Source organism: Sinocyclocheilus grahami, unplaced genomic scaffold, assembly GCF_001515645.1.
Source record: "Sinocyclocheilus grahami isolate Dianchi unplaced genomic scaffold, SAMN03320097.WGS_v1.1 scaffold153.1, whole genome shotgun sequence".
Taxonomy (NCBI): domain Eukaryota; kingdom Metazoa; phylum Chordata; class Actinopteri; order Cypriniformes; family Cyprinidae; genus Sinocyclocheilus; species Sinocyclocheilus grahami.
This window is the reverse complement of record NW_015505332.1, coordinates 1,921,987-1,928,138: the sequence shown is the minus strand read 5'-3', so window position 1 is coordinate 1,928,138 and position 6,152 is coordinate 1,921,987.

Here is a 6,152-nt window from a genome sequence, read left to right as displayed (position 1 = left end):
AACTTCTCAGATCACCATAGCAACACCCTAGAAAACAACCAAAACACGTAGTCTACTGAAAACTTCTCAGATCACTATAGCAAAACCCTCGAAAACAACCAAAACACTGGAGCTTACTAATAACTTCTTAAATCACCATAGCGACATCCTCGAAAACAACTAAAACACAGAAGCCTACTGAAAACTTCTCAGATCACTATAGCAAAGCCCTAGAAAACAACCAAAACACTGGAGCCTACTAATAACTTCTTAAATCACCATAGCGACACCCTCGAAAACAACTAAAACACAGAAGCCTACTGAAAACTTCTCAGATCACCATAGCGACACCCTTGAAAATAACCAAAACACAGAAGCCTACTAAAAACTTCTCAGATCACCATAGCAACACCCTCAAAAACAACTAAAACACAGAAGCCTACTAAAAACTTCTCAGATCACCATAGCAACACCCAGGAAAACAAGCAAAACACTGGAGCCGACTAATAACTTCTTAAATCACCATAGCGACACCCTCGAAAACAACTAAAACACAGAAGCCTACTGAAAACTTCTCAGATCACCATAGCGACACCCTCGAAAACAACCAAAATACAGAAGCCTACTAAAAACCTCTCTGATCACCATAGCAACACCCAGACTAAAAACTTCTCAGATCACCATAGCGACACCCTCGAAAACAACCAAAATACAGAAGCCTACTAAAAACCTCTCTGATCACCATAGCAACACCCAGGAAAACAACCAAAAACACCGGAGCTTACTAAAAATGTCTAAGATCACCATAGCAACACCCTCGAAAACAACCAAAACACCTGGGCCTACTAAAAACATCTCAGATAACCATAGCGACACCCTAGAACACAACCAAAACTCCAGAGACTGCTAAAAACATCTTAGATCACCATAGCAACACCTTCGAAAACAACCAAAACACCAGAGCCTCCTAAAAACTTCTCAGATCACCATAGAGACACCCTAGAGTCTCAGATCACCATAGCGACACCCTAGAAAAAAACAAAACACCAGAGCTTGCTAAAAACGTCTTAGATCACCATAGCAACAGCCTAGAAAACAACCAAAACACCAGAGCCTGCTAAAGTGTTCTCGGATCACCATAGCAACTCACTAGACAACAACTAAAACAGCACAAAAACTTCTCAGATCACCATAGCAACAGCACAGAAAACAAATAAAACACCACAGAGCCTGCTAAAAAAAACAACATACCGAAAAATACTCTATATTTACATGAAAAACTTTGGTTTGGTGAGCTTAAGAACCACTAAACAATCTTTTTCAGACTGAGGGTGAAGGGTCACATTTTAGGTGCTGCAATAAATTCACAAAGCTTGCGGTATTATTTTAATTTGACATTAGTCATAATTTAACCAGATACGCAAATGCAGCATGCACATGCAGCTTTATTGTGTGTGTCAGAGAACAGCATAGTGTGTAGATCCATATATTAACCACTGCAGGTGTAAAAGCCTTTCCTTGTACCAGTTCCAGAAGTGCTTTTACTCTGGTCCACTTCACATTGGTCTCTCTCTGTGGCAGGACATCAGTTTGATGTGGATTGAGTAACCTGGAATGGAATGAAAAAAAAAAGTATTTTAGAATAAATAAAATAAATCAAGACATTTTCTTTAATATTTTAGAATAAATAAATCTATTTCAGAGACAGCACTTATTATAAAATTGTATTTTAAATAATAAATAAATAAAATACGCAAAAAAATCAAGACGTTTTTAAATAAATACAATGAATTAATTAATACATAAATGTGTTTATTTCAGACATAAAGGGACACCACTTGTTAAAAATGGTGTTTAAAAATAAATAAATAAATAAAAATAAGACAAAATGTATATTTTTGAATAAAATGACTACTTTTTAAAATGCTATTTGAAACATTTATCATTGCATATTGCATTTTGTTTCATACTATTTTTAAACAATATGCTACTATTCAATTTTGAACAACCGTCTCGGAGAAAGGTCCATTGTTTCCTTCTTATTTGGAAGCTGCAGCCATTAGCAGTAGTTTTGTTGTGTGGGAGTGGTGAATTTGGCCTGTAACTGAATTATTCTCTGCTCTGATTGGCTTGACAGACTTGTTCAGCATATCCTGTTTAAAATCACTGATACTTCCTACGCCTAACTGTAATGGACTGGGAGGGCACACCGGAAAATAATGACAGTCATTTTTACAGAAAAAACAGCAAGTCTGCTTAAAAAAAGTCATCCATGAGTCATCCTGATTCATGAATGAATATACTGACTCTTTTGAGTCAGATCTTATTGATTCAGTTCAAAAAAATAATATAAATAATTTGTTCATGAATCAGTCCTTACTGAATGCTATGACATGGCTTCTGCAGATTCTCATGGCCTATGATTCTTCTTGGTCATTTTTGAAGCTTGAATGCAAAAGAGGAAATTAAAAAGAGGCCAAATATATGATTCAAAATCTCTCTTTTTGAATTGTTTGGGTGTAATAACACAAGAGAGAACAATTATGCTAGAATCTGAAGTTTTTCCGTCAAACTATTCCCTAAATGCACAAGACCTGTGAGGTGTGTCAGCACGGTCAGCATGGATGTTTCTGTAAGTTGTTCTTTAAAGCACACCGAGGGAGTATTAACAGCCAGCCTCTCCTCATGCTGACAGGTTTCACCGTTTCAAAAAGAGTGAGAACGCACTGAAATAAATCAATGGATTGTGGAAGCACACAGGTACACTGCTAGATGTAAAGAGGCAAACAACTGAGGCAATAATAGAGTCCGGAATCTGCGAAATGGTCTTAAAAGCCTCTTCACTAGCTGAGCTTTTAAAGAGCACGAGAGAACCGTACAAACTCTCGAGTTGCCATTTTAAGGCCATGGGATAAAAAACCACCATAGATGGATTTTTCACTCGCCCCCTCATTCTCTCTCTCTCTCTCCAGCTATATTTTTATTTTTGCTGATTCTGATGAAGAGGGAAAGAAAGGAGGAAGTCTGGAGCCATCACTATGTCCTTATTGCTGCAGAAAAAGGGTCTGCTCAGGTCCTGCCAGTAATTGTGGTCAGGGCACTATGACCTTACTGCTGCATGTATGGAGACTCTCTGAGAGGGAGGCAGGACACAATATTTATCCCTTATGGGAGGATCGAGGATGAGACTCGGCCAACAACATCCATCCTCCTCTTGTACCCTTTCAGTATTAGAAAGCCTCGAGTGGCTCCGAGTCCGAGCTGTAGGCATAAACCACATGGAAAATTACAACAAGCACAGCTGGATCTGTAACACACCAAAGAAAAAATATTTAATATCAATGAGAAAAAAAAAATCAATTTAATATCACTGAGAACAAAATGAAATGCCATTTGAAAGGTTTTATATTTTCCCAGAAACAAAGACCCAAATAATTTTCTGTTGCACATCTCGGATTTCATCTCAAGATGTCTCGAGAAGTCTGTAATCAAATGTCAAAGATCTCATTATGAGTTCAAATATCTCATAACATTTTTAAGCTATATCCACTTTCAATTTATAGCTCTACATTCATAATGTAATGTCATTAAGTTTATATTTTTTCATTGTCCATTCAATTTTAATAGAAACGGATAGCACTTTACAATAAACTTTAGTTAACCTCATTAGTTAATATGAACTAACAATGAAAAATTCTTCTAAAGCATTAATTTATCAGAGGTTAATTTTAACATTTTTAAAAACAAAACTAATCTATTTAATGAAACTGAGCTAACATGAACTAACAATGAACAGGTGTATTTTTTTAACTAACAGTAACAAAAATTCATAAACACTAATATATGTACAGTAATGCTCACTTTTAGTAGTTAATGCATTAACTAAGGTTAAGTAAGAAAGGTTATTGTAAAATGTTACCGACAAAGTTGATACTTAATGTAAATGTCTTCTGAGTGATAAAAGAGCAACTTCTGAGCATTCGAGTTTTCTGCTGGGACAAAAAGGAGGAAAGAAAAATCACAAATTTCATCTTTTTAATATCTCCGTTTCTCCTATAAGGAAATAAATAAATAGCAAATGCAAACATTTGCATGGGGTTCTCAGATTTATTCTCTTCAGAAAAAGACAGTAATATCACATGGCTCAAACTGTGCTCAGATTTGATCCAATCAAATGTCAAAGACTTCAATGTGAACTCATATTGCTCATCAAATTCTGAAGCTATAAGCTAAAATATAGCTAAAAGAAAAACTTCTGAACATGTAATGTTTCTCTGGGACAAAAAGAAGGAAAGAAAATCACAAATCAGTTCTCTTTATAATCTCAATTGTTTCTCCTCAGCAATATCAACGGAGAACAATTGGAGACTTTTGCTAAAGCCTCCTGCTTAGATTTATTCTCCTGAGAAAAAGACACAGAAATCTCACATGTATGTTATCTAGAGTTTCAGAAGACATCTCAAAATGTTTCAAACTGTGCTCAGATTTCCCAGGATCCAAAAGTCTGCAATCAAAAGTTAGAGATCTCAAAGAGAAGTCAAACATTTCTCATCACATTCCTCAACAATATAATTTCCTCTTGATCACAGGCAGGAAAGAAAACTAAATCACACAACATCTCTTAATATTATTCACAATACATTTTAAAAGGACAGCAAATTGAGACTTTTGCTTGAGTCTCCTACTTCTCAGATTTATTCTCGTGATAAAGACCCCAATAATTTCTAATTGCCTCCTTAAGAGTTTCAGAAAATATCTCAAAATATTTCAAACTGCACTCAGATTTCCCAAGAAGCCAAGAACGAAGATCTCAGTATAAACTCAAATACTTATCAAATGATCTGAGTTATGCTACTCACATTCATGTTCTAGCTCTACATTTGCTGTAAAATTGGTTTATTTTTAATGAACCCAAGGAATTTTAGCAAGAAAAATCCAAGATGAATTTTTCTCACATCTGAGATCTCCTGAGCTATGAAAGAGCAGCCAATGAGCAAAATGATTTTCCTCTAATACTTGCTCACTGGTGGGAAAGAAGACAAAAATGACATCTCCCTCTCAAATTACTCTCCTAACCTCCTTAACTGCTCAGAGTTTTGACCTCAAACCCAACAGTCTGAAATCAAATGTCAGAGATATAATAGAAACTCAAATATTTCTCATCAAGTTATTAAATTAATCATCATCAAATTATATATCATCAAATTATGAGATATTCTACTCACATTCATTTTATAACTTTATATATTTTCTGTAAAATGTGTTTATTTTTAATGAACCCAAGGAATTTTAGCAGGAAAAATCCAAGATGAAATTGATACATTTCAGATCTCCAGAGCCATGAAACAGAAGCCAAGGAGCAATATAATTTTCCTCTGATACATGCAGATACAAAAATCACATCTCTTTAATATCTCACAATTGGTTCTCAAGACAGCAATGAGGTTAAATTCAGTTGAAGTAAATGAAGACTTTTGTTGAGTCTTCTCATATTTATTCTCCTAAAAACACCCCAGTAATCTCACTGTCACGATACACTCGGGGAAGGCACGAGGAAACGGAGGAGAATACTTTGAGTGGGTCTTTAATCCAACAAACAAAGGTTTACACACACAGTGTGTACACTCAAGGATGACATTTAACAGCAGACGGGAAACAAGGGGCAGAACACACTATAAATACACAGACACCAATGGGACACACCTGGGAACAAATGAACGAATTAATTAAACACAGCTGGACACAAATGATAACCAGTGAGGACAGGACACAGGAAGAACCAAATAAGGGCAAACAGGAACTCAACAGGAACATACACGTGACACTCACGTGCCTCCTCACAGATTCAGATGATACTGAACATAAAACATCACTCACAAAATATGATATCACATACAGGTGCATCTCAATAAATTAGAATGTCGTGGAAAAGTTCATTTATTTCAGTAATTCAACTCAAATTGTGAAACTCGTGTATTAAATAACTACTTCAGTCTGTGTGCATTGAATTTATTTAATACACGAGTTTCACAATTTGAGTTGAATTGCTGAAATAAATTAACTTTTCCTCGGCATTCTAATTTATTGAGATGCACCTGTACATTGCATGATTTTAAATAAACACTGGATGATATTATAGGTGGGGGAGGGGGGGGGGGGCCGTTGCCCTGTAA